The sequence below is a fragment of the Typopeltis vanoorti genome, chromosome 2, assembly GCF_054136105.1.
Source record: "Typopeltis vanoorti isolate ZY-2024b chromosome 2, IOZ_Tvanoo_1.0, whole genome shotgun sequence".
In the NCBI taxonomy this organism is placed as follows: domain Eukaryota; kingdom Metazoa; phylum Arthropoda; class Arachnida; order Uropygi; family Thelyphonidae; genus Typopeltis; species Typopeltis vanoorti.
In genome coordinates this window covers 180005758-180026852 of record NC_143550.1, presented here as the reverse complement: position 1 = coordinate 180026852, position 21095 = coordinate 180005758, and the positions used below count along the sequence as shown (strand labels likewise).

At 36.8% G+C, this 21095-nt stretch overlaps 1 protein-coding gene across 2 annotated transcripts in view; it reads left to right on the top strand.

The window, feature by feature from the left end:
* Positions 1-21095, top strand: part of Set2 (SET domain containing 2) — a 552532-nt gene that overhangs the window by 345848 nt on the left and 185589 nt on the right. The window lies entirely within an intron of this gene.

Genomic DNA, 21095 nt, shown 5'->3' with positions numbered 1-21095 from the left:
TTATGCAATGCATATTTTTATACATTTGAATTTTCACTGTAGCAAAGACCATTTAACAAATGTAACTTAATTTAACAAACTATGGAACTGACCTAACAGATTTCTTTCATAGGTTATAATGCTGTTGTTATTATTATAATTATGATTGCACTTCTATAGGGTACATGTATTCATGCAGGGGTGGGGGGGAGTATTTAGACACTCAGATATGTATCATTCAGTCAACAGTTTTACTGAAGATGAATTGATAACATCTAACTAACATTAGATGGAATCACAGTGTAGCCAGAATATGAGCCTGATTATATTTCCACCATCCACAGTCTGCAAAAATTCACTTCTGTCTATTCTGTAAGATAGATGCTTTAAAGGAACGTCTGTAGAAAGTTTTTTCACTTGGTAATAAATTAAATTAAAAATGCCAAGAAATTATATTATTTAATCCTTTATCCTAGTCTAAGCAAACAAGGTTCGTGCATGAAATTTTTTCATGACTAGGCTACTTATATATAGAAGCTAATTTCACATTAATTGCTTTAGTATCCCATAATACAAAGCATGCATCCTGTCAGGTGTGTATAAATCTATGCATCGTGGGAAGGGCAACTATAGGCTAGTTTTGAACCTTTATTGAGGTCTTATTATTGAGAACCAGACCCAAAAGAGATACCAAGGTTGAAGTAATGCAGAAGTCATATATACCTATATACGTCATCATCAAATTCCTGACATGTACCCTCAAGGGGTGTACAGAATATTATTATTATTGTTGTTCCGGGCAACTCCAAGGAGTCGACAGACTCATCGAGGGAGGCCCTAACATCATGTCAAGAACAACTATTCGACATTCACACAGTATCTATCATACCTTGCCTTGAACTCATTCACGGTCGTAGCACCCACAACAGACTCTGCAAGCTTATTCCACTCATTCACTACTCTCCAAGTTAAAAACCTAGCTCTAACACCCTTGTCAAAAACGCTCTTGCCCAGCTTCCATTCATGGCCCCTAGTCCTCCCACCACCAGTCATATTTTCAAAAATATCTTCTGGATCAATCATATAGAAACCCTTCAGTAATTTGAATGTCTCAATCATATCACCCCTCCTTCGCCTATCGTCCAATTTCTGCAACCCACAAATCTTCAACCTATTCTCATAAGGTTCATTCCACAGACCTGCTATCATCTTGGTCACTCGTCTCTGGATCCTCTCCACTTCCTCCCCATCACGAAGAAACCCTGAAGCCCATAACTGGGCACAGTAGTCCAGATGGGGTCTTATCAAGACTCGATACAGAGGAACAATAACTTGTTTCTCTCTGCATGTTAAAGTATTTTTCAGAAGCCAAGTGATTTGATGAGCTAATTTAGCCACTTTTGCAATGTGTCCCCTAAACTTCAATTCCCTATCCACCAACTCTCCCAAATCCCTGGCCTCATCAATCTCCTGGAGTACGGTTCAACCAATGCGATACTGCTGCTATTCTTTTCACCCCAAAGTGCCTTACACTTTGGCACATTAAATTGACATTCATTTTTCCTAGCCCAGTCCTCCAAACTATCCAAATCATCCTTTAAAATTTTGACATCCTGTGCACTCATAATTGCTCTACCCAACTTTGCATCATCAGCAAACAAGTGAACACTTCCTCTCAAATCCTTTCCTATATCATTGATGAACAAATTGAAAAGCAGTGGTCCAAGAACAGAGCCCTATGGCACTCCACTAGTCACAAGCCGTCTTTTAGACTCCACTCCTGAAAAAACCACTCTCTGGTATCTCTCCTTCAACCACCCTCCTATCCATCTCACCAACCCTATATCTGTCCCCATCTGCTCCAGTTTACTGATTAGGGTTCTATGTGGTATCCTATCAAAAGCCTTGGCAAGGTCCAATAGTATTACTGTAAACCCATTACCGCTATCCAGTTCAGCCGTCACTGTGTTATAAAACGTGAGCAAGTTACTGAGGAATGAACTACCCTTCACAAAACCATGTTGTCCCCCATACAATATCCCATTTTCATCTATCCAATCCTGTATTCTTTTCTTGACTAATTTCTCTAAGACCTTGACAATGATTCCTGATATGCTAATCGGTCGGTAATTTACAACAGCAGTCTTGGAACCACCTTTATGCAGTGGAACTATTTTCCCCTCTTTCCACCCCCTCTGGACTAACCCAGACCCGAGACTCAAATTAAACAAAATGGTCAAGGGTACTGACAATTCTTTAGCTGCTTCTCGTACAACACGAGCTGGTATACCATCCAATCCCACAGATGTATTGACATTGAGGTTATGGAATAGACTACTCGCCTCCACTTCATTCACCACAATTCCCGTATAATCTACTGGTACATTCGTTTCTGCAATGTCACCACCTGCATGATATATTCTTGCAAAGTGCTCACTCAGTAACTCAACTATATCAACTGATTCAGTTACCTCCCTACCATCGGCATTCTTTAAAATCATTCTGCCATGTACATTTTTCCTTTTACTTGCTACATATCTAAAAAACTGTTTAGGATTCTATTTAGCCTGCATGGCCAATGTTCTTTCGTAATCCTGTTTTGCTTTTCTTACCACACTCGTCACCCTTCTGGCCTGCGCTTTATACCGTTCATGTGCCTGTCGGTCACCCTTCTCCCTCCATAGTTGTTTCTTTTTTTGCAACTCAAGCTTAATGGTGTTATTCATCCATTTAACCCCTACTTGATTTATTATTCGGACTCTAGGTATACAGTCAGCCATTGCTTCATGCAAGCACTTCTTAACTACCTCCCATGCACTATCAACTTCTAGTCCTTGCAGTTGTACATGCCATGGCACTGAACCAATCAAACTCCTAAGCTTGTCATACTTTCCAGCCTGATAATTCCACATGTACCCTGTCTTAATTGAAAATTCCACACCTCTATCCACCTCCCAAGTCTACACCCCTATGATCACTCTCACCAATTGGTGGCAATGTGGTCATATTTGTTACAGCCAAATCCTCAGATGTAATTACTAGGTCAAGCACTCTCTAACCCCTAGTATTTTCTGTTACATGCTGTCGCAGATAGTTATCCAATATAAAATCCAATTCCTTCCTCCCGTGTGTCCTCTCCTCCTCACTCCGATCATTGCGACCATAGTTGAAATCTCCCATAATAATCACCCTCCTTCCACTCATTTCTTCTATTTGCTTGTGCATACTGTCACCACCATCTTTTCCATCACCTGGTCTATAGCAGCACCCAATTGTATATTTAGTTCTGCTATCCACAATCTCACACCAAATGGCTTCAAATGTGCTCTTTTCTCTATCCTGCAATTCAACTTCTATTCTCCTTGGCTGTAGCTCATCAGCTGTAATCAACAACACTCCTTCCCCCCTCCCCCCATTTTATTCTCCCTGTTATTCCTGAACACACTATACCCATCACATTCAATCCCACTAGCTATATCATCTACCATCAGCCATGTTTCACTAATACCAATAACCTGTGGTCTGGAGGTGCCAACCATGGCCAAAAACTCTTCCTTCTTATTCCTAATACTCCTAGCATTAGTGTACATGAATTTAAAACCCCCATTAGCCCCAATCCCACCTTGATGCCTTATATTAACTATCCCACTCTGATTTGTTGTCCTTATTTGCTCGGGCATATTATATTCATTCTTACATTCAACTGCCTCCCTAAGGACTGTATATCTACTCTCCTCCCCCTTAATAAATCTAGTTTCCCTGAATTTGCACAGCCACCACATTCAGCAACACTTTCTCAAGTCTTCTTACACCGTAACCATTCAAATGCAAGCCATCCATCTTATATAGATCCTTTCTCCCATCGAACTCACTCCACACGTCCACAAATTCCACACCACTCGTCATACATAATCCACGCATAAAGTCATTCGCAATTATGGCCCTCCTTTTAAACATTTCACTGTCATACCGTGGCAAAAGACTAATCATTCTAACTCTCTCACTCTTTTCTTTTGCTACCTCAAACAATTCATTCAAGTCTTTTATCATTTCCATTTTGTGTCCTTTCAAATCATTCGTACCTGCCACAACAATCATTTCTTTCACCCTTTCATTATGATAGTACTACATGAAGAACTTACATAATTACTAACTTTCTATCATCAATTTTCCTCCAAATCAATCTGTTATCTATCAAGACCCCATGTCAGATCTTATATGTCTGCTAAGGAAATTTTTACTGTATCAATCCACCTATATCTTGGTCTTCCTCTGGGTCTTTTTCCTGCCAACCTGGCAAAGAACACTTGTTTTGCTAATCTTTCCTCTCCCATTCTGTTTAAGTGACCGTACCACCTGAGATTAGTTCTGCTAACACATTCCTGGATGTTAACAATGTCAAGTTCTTTCCTAATATTCTCGTTTTTAATATGATATTGCCATTGATGCCACCTGTTCATGCCTCTAATCTTCTTTCTCAGGACTCTCAAGTCTTTGGTCAAGTGTTTTATTTCTAACCCAGCTCTGAGATCCATAAGTTAAAACTGGTTTGAACACTGTCTTGTATACAGCTAATTTAGTGTTTTCACTTATTTCTCTCTTATTCCATATAAATTTATTCAGTTGACTTCCTACCATGCCGGCTTTGTTGATCCTGGTGTCTATTTCCATATTTAATTTATCATTTTCATTAAAAATCGTGCCTGAATAGCTGAAATGTTTTGCTTGTTCTGTAAGTTCACCATTCATGATGCAATTGATATTTTGAGTGCTTCTGCCTATTTTCATTGTCTTTGTCTTTTTATTGCTGACCTTTATCAAACCTATTACAACAGTTATTCAATTTACTCAGGAAATCTTGAAGACCTGTACTGGATTTATTTAAAATTCAATATCATCTGTATAAAGTAAAGATCTGAAATTAACATCTGCAATTTTGATATCAGATTTAATACCACTTTCCTTCATAATGTAATCCATTTAGATGATGAATAACAGATGGGATAATATACATCCTTGTCTGACATAAAACCATCTTCCTGTACTTCCTTCAATTCTAATTGCTGACTTATAACTCAAATAAAAACTAATATTGCTTGATATAATGCTACATTGACACCATATAACTGTATCGCTTTGAACAGCTTCTCTCATGGCACCCTGTCATACACCTTTTCTAGATCTCATCATCATCAAATTCCTGATTTGTACCCTCGAGGGGTGTACAGGATTTTTTTTGATGTTTTTTTTTTTCAGATCTACAAAACTTAAATATAGATCCTTGTTATATTCCCATGATTTCTCTACGTCGTAATATGAAAATTTAATCCTAATGGCCTCTATATGGCCTGAATCCAGCTAGTTCTTCACCAAGCTTCCCTTCCACAATCCTTATCAACTGTTTCTCAAGTATACTTGCATAAATATTACCAGCAACATATAAATAAAATGAAGTATATATTGATCTTTAACTGACTATGATTTATAAACATCTAATACCAACAAGTTTCGCCAACGGGGCTGTCCAGCTTCTTCAGGACTTTTAACGGTAAGAGAAAAAACTCAAAGTGGGTAGTACAGAGAAAATGGAGTAACACTATTGTATAAATTAAACATTAAAACAGAACGCATAACATTACACGCATGGACCATGTTGTTTTAGTCATAACGGTGACTAATACAACGAGAGCACGTTCTGTAGTTTTGAGCAAAATTATATTCTGGCAGACTGAGTGATCTTATTAAGGTTTTCCATATGTCAGCTATTATCATTCTCTGGTTTTTGTTGAGATTTTTCCCCAGAACAAAGGGCTACAATGGCTTCCTTGAAATTTCTACAACAGAAATCTTCTTGTTAAGGCATGGAGCTGCTATCCTAATCAATGGTATGGTTAGTAATCGCAAAATGATCTAGATCTGAATTGTCTGTTCTGTTGTTATTAACATCTCCTCTATGTTCTTTTTTACGGATTTTGAGCCTTCTCGACATCTGTCCTATATAGTTTAGAACACAAGCACATGGGATGTTGTACACTCCAGCGTTTTTGAAAAAAAGCATTAATGTCTTTTTGGCAATCTTAAAACGTGACGGACAGTCTTGACTGGTTTCAATGCAACTCTGACGTTGAAAGGTTTAAAAAGTTTTGCGATCTTTTTGGACACTTTACCTGCTTAAGGAATAACTATGGATGGACTGTATTGAGTGATGGTAGGTTGTTGTGGAGGGTTGCGATGAAGAATTTTATTGATTAAAGACATCGTCTACATACCTCCACCACATTAAAGATTTTGGGTCTAATTTTGAGAGGATGTCTGTTTCTAGCATTTTCATGAACAGATCTGCACAGGCGGCAAAAGGGGACTGCCCATAGTTAAGCCATTTAGTTTCTCATATATCGTTTCATTCCATTTAAAATAATTAGATTTAAGGCAATAACGAAAAAGGTGAGCCGTATCCTATGCAAGCAATCTCTTCAGGGAAGAGATTGTATAGGATACTGATAACTTCTTCTACTGGGATCTTGGTAAATAAAGATACCACATCCAAGCTAGCGAGAATGTCTGTCTTTAAGTCGAGATGTTTTTCAATAAAGTGCTTTGAATTCATAATGTAAGTGTCCGATTTTCTGATATGTCCTTTTATGAGGCTGGAGAGGTGTTTGGACAATAAATATGTGGGAGTATTTCTCCGTCAACGATCGGGCGTACCGGAACTCCACTTTTGTGGACTTTCGGGGCTCCATACAATCATGGCCTCAATGGGTGTAGTGACTTCAGATTCCGTTGCAAGTCTGTGGACCAACTAGTCATGTACCTTAATAAGTTATTATGGTACATACTCTAATATGCGATACATTGATGAATCTGATAAGGAAATTTTTACTGTATCAATCCACCTATATCTTGGTCTTCCTCTGGGTCTTTTTCCTGCCAACCTGGCAAAGAACACTTGTTTTGCTAATTTTTCTTCGCCCATTCTATTTAAGTGACCATACCACCTGAGATTAGTTCTGCTAACACATTCCTGGATGTTAACAATGTCAAGTTCTTTCCTAATATTCTCGTTTTTAATATGATATTGCCATTGATGCCACCATTCTGGTGGCATCAATGGCAATATCATATTAAAAACTAATTCTGCAATCTTGGCTATGTAGTCCTTAGCAGACAAAGGTAATGCCACAGTCATTTTAAATGCTAAGATTAGCCTCGTATTTCTTGTTCAAACTATAGCTACATCTTCTTTTCCCTGATTGTCATTGCCCGAATATAACATTTTATATTTATTGTCATTGCCCGAATATAACATTTTATATTTATTGCTTAAAAAGATCTTACCAGTTTATATCTTTTTTGTTTTTTCAGAATTTGTTCCAGTAACTGACTTTTCGCTGTTTGTCCTGGTTCCCTGGACAAAAACAACAAGGGCCTTGTTTAACCAGTGACACTGCAGCTGGTATGAAATTCTGTCATGTCGTACCATCATTTTATTTATGGTTTAATAAGCCAATAAGAATACAATTCGGTCTGCTAAATCCAAAATTGCCATCCCATACTCATTCTTTCGGTATCCAGGTAGATACCTAACAGGGTGCACCATGAGAAGGTGAGAATTGGACATTAATTCAGAAGCCCTGGTTGGTTCTCTGGAAGCCTTTAAAGGCTATGTGGTCTCCTCTCAGTTATACTGCTTTTGACTCTTAAACACCCCTTGTTCTGATGAATCCTTTCTTATCCTCAACATTCTTTTCTCCTATATTAACTTCAGTGTTTTCTCTCAAATCCACTTCTTGATCTTCAATTCTTCTGGTACTTTTTCTTCAACTGCGTCTTTATCACCTTCATTACTCCTTTCACTCTTAGATTTTTTTTTTTTTCACACTTTTTAGTTTCTCCTTTAACACTGTTCTGTACATTCTTCCTATTTCTGCTTCGCTTCTTGCTGTATCTCTTTGTTTCTGATGATGGAATTTATATTTTCTTTTTAATTTCAACTTGATGCAAACATCAAGTTGAAATTACTTCCTCCAGTACAGCTCCTCCAATCGAGTATGCAGCCTCCCATCGATGTATCCCAAACTTCCAGACTTGACATTTTGCTGCATTAAACTGATACCTCCATTCATTCGCCCATCTGTCTAGTTTATTCATATTCTCTTGCAGGGCTGCTGCATCTGCACTATTACTAATAACCCTTCCCAGCTTCACATCATCTGCAAACAACTGAATATCCCCTGCAATCCATTGATATAAAGGTTAAACAATACAGGTCTCCCATTACTGAGCCTTGTGGGACCCCACTTGCAACCCTCTGCCCCCTTGATACTGCCCCTCCATACACAACTCTCTGATACCTATGAGACAACCAATCCTTAATCCAGTTCACTAACCCAACATCAAAACCCATGTGCTGCAACTTAAATATCACCTTATCATGTGTCACTCTGTCAAATGCCTTTTGTGAAATCCACTTTATTATAAAAGGCAATCATTTTACTAAAAATCCATGTTGACTCTCACAGATAACACCCTTATCCCCAACGCTGTCTATGGTCCCTCACTAATTTCTCCAAGATCTTTACAACTACTAATGAACCACAAACTCGCCTATAGTTACACACTTCCAGTCTGCTACTGCCCTTATGCAATGGCACTATTGTACCTTCCTTCCATTCCTTTGGTACCTTTCCCATAGCCAGATTGACTTTCATTGAAAAGCCAGGTTAACAGAGCTGTCAGTTCTTTAGCACATTCTCTCAAAACCTGTGGTGAAATACCATCCAGTCTTACAGCTTTACTGACATCCTGGGTACTCAGTATTTGGAACACTCTCCTCTCTTGCACCTCGGACCTGCCCTATCCATCTAGTATTAAAACTTACTTCTCCAGGATGAAATACTCCAATAAAGTGTCCATTGAATAACTCCACTCCTCTGCATCAGTCACTCTATTCCCATTTTTATCCCACAATGTCATTTTCCACAATCATTTCTTCTACTGGCTGCCTAAAACGTCTCTAGTATTGTTAAAAAACGTTTAATTTTCTTGACCAAAAAGCTCTGGAAAGACTTTTAATGGGATTATATTGATCAAGTGCATATAATAAACAACTATGTTATACCAACTAGTTTCACCAACTAAGACTGTTGGCATCTTCAGGGTACATAACTGATGTAAGGTACTAAAAAGTAAAAAACTGTTACAAACTATAATCAACCGATTCCAATTATATTAAACAAAGAACATAGCACGTGCAATACATGCATAGAGCGTGCATGATATCGCTTGTTGTTATTTAGGAACGTTCTATAGTTGGCACTATAATTCAGTTCTGGCGAGTTGAAGGATCTGGTAAGGGTCTTCCAGATCACGGGCAAGATTAGTCCTTGGTTCCTGTTAAGGTTTTGTATACAGCAGGCAACTGTTGTGGTCTCCTTAAAAATTCGGGAGCGGAAGTCCTCCTCCACGTAAGGCAGTGTTTCTCAAACTTCAGATATCCGCAGACTCCTTCTTAAATTTTCATTATTACCAAGTATCCCCTAATTAATTAATTAAAAACAAAAAATTAATTTAAAATATTAAATAATTAAATATCTATTTTATTTGAATTTATATGTTCATGTAAACAAAAAATATGATTTATTTTTAATAGAACAAACTTTATATAGAGATACTATAAAGTTTTATTCGCTTGAAATAATTCATCATCAATAAAAGGAGTGAAATTGCTTATGGTGAGATAAAATTTCAGCAAAATTTGGCTCTATAGTTGTTAATTTCAATCTGAGATGCGGTTCGACATCTGTAATGCGATTCCTCTTCTTCATCTTAATATCTACAAGGGCCGAAAATCCAACTTCGCACAGATATGAACTTAGAAATAGAAAAATGAACCTTAGAGCTTTATCTGTTAATTCAGGAAATTCATTCTGTATTTGTAGCCAAAATGATGATAACGTATTCTCGCTGTATTTATTTTTTAGAAAACCATTAGAAGCTAGTTCTAAAAGTTGTTGTTCTTCTATTAATGATAGACCCTTTGGCATAAATTTGTTTTTATTGAAAGGATATCTTATCCACTCAGTATTAATGTCCAATTCAGGGAAATACTTTTCTAGATTCATTTGTAAGCTTTTTAAATGCTGCATGATAGTAATTTTCACATGATCATCAATTAGTTCATTGGAACTTGCGAGCAATTCATAAAGCGATGGAAACACGTCAAATTCTCTATTACCAACCTGCTTTTGCCATAACTTCATTTTTGCCAACGTGGTGTTCACTTTATCTTGGACATGAAATATAGAAATTTCCTTGCCTCATAAAGATAAATTAAGACTATTTAATACAGTAAATATATCTGTGATGGTGCTAATTGACTGAGCCATTTCCAATTATGTAAATGCTTTTTCAATTCAAACTTTTCATCAAGAAAAACTTGCATTTCACTCCGGAGTTCAAATAAATGAGTAAGGACTTTTCCACGAGAAATCCAACAAACATCGGTATGGAAAAGAAGTTGTGTATAGTTGCTTCCTTTCTTTGTAAAGTTGAGAGAAAAGTCTGGTGTTTAGAGGACGGCCTTTAATATAATTTATGATTTTTACAGCTTATCAAGAACTTTTCTTAGGTCTGTAAACATCATATGTGTAGCCAAGGCCACCCTGTGTATGCAGCAGTGTGTCGACTTTGCATTTGGTGCAACAGCTTTTATCCTTGAAACAAGCCCTTTTTTTTAGATCCAACCATGGATTTTGCTCCGTCCGTGCTTATTCCAACACAACTTTTCCAATCAAGCTCGTTTTGATGCATAAAGGTATTTATACTATTGAATATTTCTTCTCCTGTTGTATGCTCTGGCAATGGTTGGCAATATAAAAGGTCGTCATGAATTTTTTGATTTTTTTTCGTACCTAACGAACATTAGAAGATTTGCAAAATTTGTAATGTTTAACCTGCGACGCATAATAACAACTCTTACGTATATCGGATAACAATATTTGTTTTATATTTTCAGCCATTTCAGTGATTCTTCGATGAACGGTACTATTTGAAAGGTAAATCCGATCAAAAGATCTTTTTTCATCATCTCCGATCATAATTTCGGCTATTATTTTTGCTGCGGGCTTGACCAAAGTTTCACCAATTGTTTCCGCTGCACCATTTTTTGCTATTAATAGCGACACACGATACAAAGCTTCTAAAGCCTTCATGTTTTCACCTCCTGACACGATCAACATCACTTTTTGAGATTCTTTTAAATTTTTTAGTTTATTTTGAAAAAATTCGACAAGTTTGTCCTTGCATGCATTATGTTTCGATTCAAAATGGCGATTTAAATTACATGGTTTCATGCTTTCATTTTTTAAAGTTTCACCGCAAATTACACATAATGGAATATGTTCCTCTTCATTTCTCGTCCATGAAAATCCACATTTCAAGTAATTTATATCGTACTTATGAAAGTTTCTCATCTTCTTCCTAGTTGGTTCTTTAGAGATGTCAGATGACACACACTTATCAGTTTCACTTGATCCAGATGTAATATCAACATTTTCTTGTTTCTAACAGCTACTTGTATCTGTTAGAAACAAGAAAATCTTTCGCACATTTTAAAAATCCCGTCTTTAACCAGTGATCCATACTTAAGAATTTGGAAGCTAAAAAAATTACCGTATATAACGAACAGTCCTTCAAAAAATGGCTAGTGAAAGCAGAACTCGAAACAGACAGCAATGGTAGACCAGTAGAGATAAAGCAGCTATAAAGACGTTCATATGATTGGTGCGATATTAACAAAAGATCGCACTACTAATTGACAAAGGCATGCCGACAGTTGAGTAGAAATGCTAATTTTCTTCAACCGAATTCCTTATATAATATCTGAAACACATTCACTATATATTTCTTAGTTTTAACACATTCACTCAAACAAAACCATATGTTGCCGGTGCACCATATGGTTTTGATTGTCTACTATACAGCATTTTATGTGGGAGAGAGGTCATGCGATTCATTAGTTAGTGCCATTTTTACCCATTTGTCTCTAATTGCACTGTTTGTTGAGAAACATATTACACAGCCTGCAGATGTCTCAGTACCTTATTCAGTGATACAATTGGAACGTTTTACAATCTCAAATTTAAATTTTATTCCATGCGTTAATGATGCATAGCCGAAAATTGCCACAGACCCCCAGAAGACCTTTTGCAAAACCCCGGGGGTCCGCGTACCACACTTTGAGAAGCACTGATGTGAGGAATTGTGCTTTTATCCCACTCTATGATATGGTTCGTTCTTGAGAAATGAAAAGCTAATTGACCCCAATTTTTTTATCTGTTATTATTGACATCACCTATGTGTTCTTTTTGCCTAATTTCAAGGCTCCTTGAAGTTTGGCCGATGTAATTCAAGCCGCACGAGCAGGGTATGTTATAAACTCCAGCATATTTGGAGAAAGGATGGCTATCTTTTGGAGATCTTAAGAATTGTCTAATCGTTTCTGTGGGTTTAAAGGCCACTCTTATTTTATGTGGTCTAAGGAGTCTAGCGATCTTATTGGAAACTGTCCCTAAGTATGGAATGACGATGGTAGAAATATAACGTATATCATCTTGTTGTCTTTGTCGGGGTTCAGAGAAAAGTATCTTGTGGACGAGTCTTCGAGAAAATCCATTCATGGTAAGGTTGGTGGATATCAAGGATAGTTCTTCCTGGAGGTCTTGTTGATCTGTTGTAAGGAGAGAGGCATGGTTCTTCAACATGTGTACATACTAAGTTTCTGAGAAATGTGGTGGCAGGAAGTGAAATATAAATAACATCCTGTATTGGTAGGTTTGCGGCAAACTGAGAGGTTGCTACCACCATTTGGAAACTTCTTAAAGTGTCCAGAAATGATAATTGGTTATCTTTTTCCAGTTCTAGAGTGAATTTGATTGTGATATAGAGAGTTGATTTTGAAAAGAAAGTCGAACAGGTCCTTTTTTGTGTGGTTCCAAAAGATAAAGATATCGTCCACGTATCTCCACCATACATTTTAGGAAGTTTGCTCCCGCAAGATATTACTTCTCTCTTCCGTCATTATTTAACATCAAACTTTTTATATCAGCAATTGACTGGCCTTGCAATGTGTAGCTCCCTCTCTCTCCATCTTGTGCTGATCTCTTTATGGAGGAGTTTGAAAGTAAAATCTTAACTCAATCAGACCCTAAACCCACAGTATGGTGGAGATACGTGGACGTATCTCCACGTATTATGCCAGCTTTTGCATGTATTAGTTGTCTGCTCCATTATATATGATATGTTCTGTGCAGTCAAACAATATGCACATAAAGTATGTGTATTATATTTAAAGCTTTGATAATATGTACATATATATTTGTTAAAATAAAATTATTAATAACGAAAACAAAAGAAAATTATATACAGAAAATATGAAACTTTCGAAAAGATATTACATATTTCTATCTTGAAGTTCCTGGTTTCGGATCACCTGCATTTTTTTTGGAAAAAAGTGTCGGGTTAACTGCCTGGATTTTGTTTTTCTTTCTTTAAGGAGTTCAGTGTAAGGTCGAATAGATGCGATTATACTCCTTTTTACGTTCGCACTCCGTTCCCAATGATGGGTTTGTCAGTCAATGTCTCTATGCTTGCAAGAATATGCTGTAAATCGGCCATTTTTATATCTCTCAGAGGACCTTCTTCATTTTCTCCTTTGGATGTTGACTTAATTGTTAGGCTAATTCTTTTAAGTCTTCATTGGAAAGCGGTTTATCATGGCTCTCTAAGACTTCTGTCACATCTTCAGCTATAATATCGTCCAATCCCACCTCTTGCGCAAGTTTGCAATGTCTTCAATAACATTCTCCTCTTGCTCTAATTCCTTGAAGTCGTGCATAAATGCCGGAAGAAGTTTTTGTCGTGCTCCTTTTGAACACTTTGCTGACACTTTGTTCCAAGCTGCCTTGATGTTGTTAATGCCCTTCAAAATATCGAATGACCACCAATAGTCTTTAATAGTTTTTACTGAAGTGTCCAAGACTCTTGCCATTTCCATAAATATTATATGGAGGTAATAGGCTTTGAAGATTGATATAATCCTGTGATCATTGGTTGCAAAAGCAATGTTGTATTTGGGGGCATGTAAACAACCTTGACGTTCAATGGTGTTTTTACTTCAGCAGGGTTTTGAGGGTGTCCAGGGGCATTATCCAAGAGAAGCAATGCCTTGGCTGGCAGATCATTTTCTTTACAGAAGCAAAGCACGATAGAAAAAATATAATTTGTGTACCAATCTATAAAACGTCTTGTTCCATTTCCAATAGACTGGCAGCATGGCTTTTAGAACCTTGAAGGCACATGGTGTCTGTGAATGGTATACCAACATTAGTTTAAGCTTGAAAGTTCCGGAGACATTTCTACCCAACAAAAGCGTAAGTCTATCTTTCATCATCATCATCATCATCATCAAATTCCTGCCATGTACCCTCAAGGGATGTACAGGATATGATAGTACTACATGAAAAAAATTACATCATTACTAACTTCCTATCTACAATTTTCCTCCATATCAGTCTGTTACTTGTCAAGACTTTGTACCGTATCAATCCACCTATATCTTGGTCTTCCTCTGGGTCGTTTTGCTTCCAACCTGGCAGAGAACACTTGTTTTGCTAATCTTTCTTCGCCCATTCTGTTTAAGTGACCATACCACATGAGATAAGCTCTGCTAACACATTCCAGGATGCTGACAATGTCAGGTTCTTTCCCAATATACTTGTTTTTAATATGATATTGCCATTGATGCCATCTGTTCACACCTCTAATCTTTCTCAGGACTCTCACATCTGTGGTCTCTAGTCTTTGGTCAAATGTTTTACTTCTGACCCAGCTGTCAAATACATAAGTTAAAACTGTTTTGAACACTGTCTTGTATACAGCTAATTTAGTGTTCCGACTAATTTCTCTCTTATTCCATATGAATTTATTCAATTGACTTCCCACCATACCAGCTTTGCTGATTCTTTGTCTATTTCTATATTTAATTTACCATCTTCAGTAAAAATCATGCCTAAGTAGCTGAAATGTTTTACTTGTTCCACAGGTTCTCCATTCACAACACAGTTGATATTTTCAATGATTCTGCCTATTTTAATTGTCTTTGTCTTTTTATTGCTGACCTTCATACCATATCTATTACAAGAGCTATTCAATTTAGTCAGAGAATCTTACAGACTTGTAGCGGATTTATTTAGAAGTATAACATCATCCGCATAAAGCAAAGAGCTGACATTAACATCTCCAATTTTGATATCAGGTTTAATACCACTGTCCTTCATAATGTGATCCATATAGATAATGAATAACAGAGGGGATAATGTACATCCTTGTCTCACACCAGATTTAACATTAAACCATCTTCCTGTACTTCCTTCAATTCTGACTGCTGACTTACAACTCAAATAAAGAGTAAGTGTTGCTTGATATAATGCCCCATTGACACCATATAACTTCAGCGTATTGAATAGCTTCTCTCTTGGCACCTTGTCATATGCCTTTTCCAAATCGACAAAACTTAAATACAGATCTTTGTTATATTCCCATGCTTTCTCGACTATTTGTCGTAAAGTGAAGATCTGATCCTGACAGCCTCTATTTGGCCTGAATCCAGCTTGTTCTTCACCAAGCTTTTCTTCCACAATTCTTCTCAACAGTTTCTCAAGTATACTTGCATAGATCTTGCAAGGAACACTCAGCAGGGAAATACATCTGTAATTCTCACATTCAGTTTTATTTCTCTTTTTATATATGGGTACTATGAGAGCTCTACTCCAATCATCTGGAATTCGTCCCTCTGTCCAGGCTTTCTGAACTATGCAGTGCAGCCACTGTAAGACTCTTACTGTGGTTGCACTGCACATACTTCAGCATTTCTGGTCGAATATCATCTACTCTTGCTACCTTTTCACATTTCAAGCCTTTGATGGCTTTTTCTACTTCAATTATGGATATGTATTCCTGACTGCATGCCTGGTCAGTGTTTTTTACCACTGTGCTGTTATCACTGCTTGTTTCATTTCAGTCACCCCTATTATGTCGATCTGGTACTTATCTGATTCCTCAGCTAGCTCCATTTCTTTGCCATTCAAGCTTCTTATGATGATAGTACCGATCTTTAACTCTGGTGATGTTGAGTTGGGTTTTTTTTTTAAATTTGTGATGGCAATTATTTCCAGTTGAGCCCAGTCTCATCAACATTAAAAATGAGATCAGGAGGATAACTTACTTATTCTACACAGTCTTGAAATTCTTTAGGAAAAGCAGCCGCTGCCTTAACATCTGCACTTGCTGCCTCACCACATAATTTGACACTGTGGCACTTGCTTTAAGACTTAAATCTCATTAACCAACTTTTGCTTCCTAAAAAGTTTCTTTGCTTCCATCTATCTTTTTAAGATCCTCGAAAATTGCTTTTGCTTCTCAGTCATAACAGCCTGTGTCATATGAATGTTTTTCTGATTCAAGTCATCCATCCATAATGATAATAATTTTTCCATGTTTTCATAAAGTTTATCCCTGCTATAACTTACATGTTTTGCATTTAGTGCTGCCGTAGATTGTTGCGACGACTGTGTTATTCTATCTGCATTTTTCATAATTGTAGTAACAGTCGATGGACGTAAGTTCATACTTCTATAGACATTAAGACGTGTCTGCCCATCTTCCATTCTTCGAATCACCGCCATCTTCTTTTCACGTGATTTCCACGTCTTCTTAACACCAAGTTCTGCTAACTTCTCTGCACTTCTTTTATCAGACATGGTATGTAATTACGTACTTTATCAATTTAAATACTTATGTATGTAAAAAAAAATTAAATAGAACAATTATGTAGATTCAACAGTAAAACTAGGTTTCATACATATATTTCGTAGTAGCTCCATAAATACTCAAACACTAGAGTGCCTGCTAGCGTCGTTTCTCATTCAGACCACACTACATTAAGAAAGCACGCGCAGGCATCCACGTTATTGTGAATTGGCGTAAATTGAACCATCGTAAACCAAGGGATGCCTGTATATGTTTTTCTATGTCAAGTTACTAGCATGACGGGTGGAACTGCCACCTTAGGGCAATTAGGTTGCCCTTTTTAGTAGATAGTGGAAAATGCAGTTTGAGAGGAAAGAATCTCCCAGTTGCCCTCAGATTTCCTAATAGTACCTCTGTTTAACAAAATTATGCTATTCCAACTGTATCTTACCATTGTCTACCTACCTTTTGATGTGATTCCTAACCAGCCTCTTCAATACTTAGATTACCACCCATAGATGCTGCATCCTTATATAATGGAATTATCTCTCCCTTCCCCCCTGTTCATTAGGAATCATGTGCATGTTGAGAGTCAGGTAAACAACGAATCCAGCAGCATTATGAACTCTTTTGTATATTCCTTTAGCAGTCATACCAGTATCTCACATGGATAGGCTGTATAAATCTACCAAAGATTTGGACGACAGTCATCCTAACCAAATTAATATGTTTTAATTTATATTTGTTCAATTTGAAATTTTTTTTTTTTTTTTAAATCTAATATTTGACTACTGTTTCAAAACTTTTTTTTTTTTTTTAACCTAGATTGCACCATATTAGGACTTTAGTCTTGTGTTGCACGCTGCAATCACTTATACTAGCCCCCACTGTTACACCGGATTATGGTTGTTTTACATTTGTAACCAACTTTGTGTTGTGTGCTCTGAAGATGCTGGATATAATACCAGCGAAATATTAGCTTTAAGTTAATAAATAGTTATTTTCTTAACCATCTGTGTTCTTATTATACCGTGAAACCTATTACAACAGTATCTCATGTGTTTCATTTGCTGTATTTTATTGCAACAGCTTTAATATTTCTAATTCTTTTTTTATTTATTTATTTATTTATTTATTTTTTTTTTTTTTTTTTTTTTATTTTTTTTTTTTTTTTTACTTCCTCCCAGAGAAGTATTTTGATTTTGGAGTGATGGCCAGGAAGGGAACTTGTTGGCCTTCACTCCATAGCCTGCCCTTTATTTCACTGCAGAGGTTCATCACTTCTCATAATATTGGACCCACAATATCCTCTATTTATGTAACTGTTGGAACACACATCCTTTCGGATGTGTATAATACAATGCATTATGGATAGGGCCACTACCAGGCTGATTTTGACCTTTACTGAAGTCTCATCAGTGGGAATCAGACCCAGAAAAGATAACGAGGTTGAAGTAATGCAAAAGTCATACATTACTCATATACAAGTAGTCAAAAGGTGTCTCACCTTATTATTAAAATACTCTAGATTAGAGATAGATGCTAAAATGGTGTGTGTGTGCTTTGCATTATGAGATACTAAGGCAGTTGATGTGATGTCATTAGCCTTTATATACAGTTGACCCTTGAACAGCGAAGGGGTTAGGGGCACTGAACCTCTGTGCAGTCGAAAATCTGCATATAACTTTTGACTCTCCAAAAACTTAATTACTATGAACCTACTGTTGATGACCAGAAGTCTTACCGATAACATAAGCAGTCGGTTAACTCGTATACAATAAAGTGAGCTTGAGAAAAGAAAATCACAAGAAAGTGAAAATACATTTACAGAAATATACTGTATTTATCGATACAGGAAGTTTATGTTATGTTGTCTGTTTACAAGGTGAATCATATGTCTGTCAGTACCTACATCAGTATTGTCTTATATGATACAAAACACTGTAGATGTTATACATATTACTAACATTAGACATCAAAAATGAAAAGATAATGAAAAAGAAATTTTTCGTATTTATTTTAACGGTATAACAATTTTATGCATTGATAACGAAAAAGGAGCAATATGATTGCTTTATGGTAGCATAGTGCAATCGATTTGATTGTTTCGCAGTAGTCTAGCACAACGTTTCCCAAATGGTGGGTCATGACTGACATCGGGTCACAAGAGCTAAATGCCGGGTTGCCTAAAAAAACTCTCGAAAACCTAGGTGTTTCGTTTTTTGGTTTTCTTTTTTTCATGAAACTCTAAAATACAAGTAAATAGCGTTTAATCGGGACTAATGAATAATTAATTTAATTAATAGAGATGAAAAACGTGCTCCGTCCGCTTCGCCATTTCACAGTGTCTTTGTTCGCGGTAAAGTAGTTCAACTAATGGCGAGGCTGCTTGACGGCACCCGCACCACCAGCCAAATTGTTTGGCGCTCTGGCATTTGTTTTACTCGCCTGCCACGTACTCACTCTGCTTTTTCAGTTTGAGTTAAGTATCGAGAGAGAGAGAGCATATTTTATTGTATTAATGATATGTACCTTGCCCGGTGGATTCGGCTGAACAACCGTAATTATTATAAATGTTTCTAAATAATTTATTTTATTCTTTCTTTATCTTGCTTGCCATTACCTATTTAACAATGGATAAATGGGTAATAAAACAACAAACAAACAATGTGCTGGTTACAAACTCTTCAATTAGATTGTTAAATTGAACTCGTGCAGCCGGGCTCGAGTTCCGAGAACAGCACTAACAAGCGGCCGCACAATGTGTTGTCTACTACTCTTACATAAAAGATGTACTGGACCCAACAGTATTCTGAGGATTACATACAATTCGGTTTCATCAAGGGTGCTGATGACAAACCATTATGTGTTATTTGTTGTGCAGCACTTTCAAATGAGTCCATGAGACCTTCAAAGTTGAGGCGACATTTGGAATTGAAACATCCGAACTAAAGTTATAACCCAGTAGATTTCTTTATAAATAAAAAGAGAGAACTAATAGCTACCAAGAAGACTATGTCTTCGAATTTTTATCAGGGAGCTCAGTCTGAAAACCTTGTAATGGCTTCTTATGAAATATCAAAATTAATTGCTGAAACTGGTTATCCTCACACAGTTGCCAAGAAATTAATAGTTCCAGCAATGAAAATGTGAGCATCTCGAATATGTGATAAAAAAAGCCAAGTAAATATGCTGACGCCTATCAAATAACATAGGGAAGTGTAGAATCATGGAGATGGCAGATATATAATATCTGCCATCTCCATGATTAATATATGATATAGAAGAAACTGTCGTAGGTCACTTAAAAGAGTGCAATTTTTTTCCTTGCAAGTTGATGAAAGTACAGACATATTGGACAATGCCAATTTAATGTGTTTATGATATACGATTGTGACAATAGAACTCACACAGAATTTCTTTTTTGTAAACCTCTGACAAGAACAACAGCTGAAGAAATTTTTAATTTGATTGCAAATTACATCAGTGAAAAGGGCATTGAATGGAAGAAATGTGTGGGACTGAGGAGCAATGGAGATCGCACAATGGCAGGTGCACATACTGGATGTTTTTCGAAGATCAAAGCCATAGCACCAGACTGTGTATGGGTGCATTATAGCATTCACAGAGAAGCATTGGCCTTCAAAAGAATGCCATTACTTTTAAATGAACTGTGCAAGAGTGTGTACAATTTATAAACTTTGTAAAATCTCGTCCATTGAATTCAAGAATATTCTCTGCGTTGTGCAAAGAAATGGGAAATGAACATGGACATCTTCTTTTACACTGCGAGGTACGATGGCTGTCAAGAGGGAATGTTTTAAGAAGACTTATTGAAATGAAGGATGAAGTTTTAATGTTCTTAGACCAACATCCCCCATTCGCTAGGGATGTAATATTTGAATTCAAAGACAGTTTTCATGATGGCAATTGGTTAATCAAGGTTGCCTACCTTTATGGCATTTTTGATTTTTTGAATAATTTAAATCTGACATTACAAGGTAGCAATGTAACTGTATTTAAAGTGCAAGAGAAGGTGGAAGCTGCAACAAAAAAACTCAATTTGTGGTCCCGTCGTGTGGAAACAGGGAATTACAAATCTTTTATAAAGCTAACAGAGTTACAAAAAGAGTATAATATGAGTTCCATGCCAGATGAGATTTCAGCTGTTATCAAGGAACATATGCTAGGACTGCAGGCAAGTCTGAAAGAATATTTCCCCCTATCAACAGCAACAAAGCATGGATAAGGAACCCTTTTACAGTGAACGTAGAATCTGAGACAGAATTGCCGGATTCAGATATTGA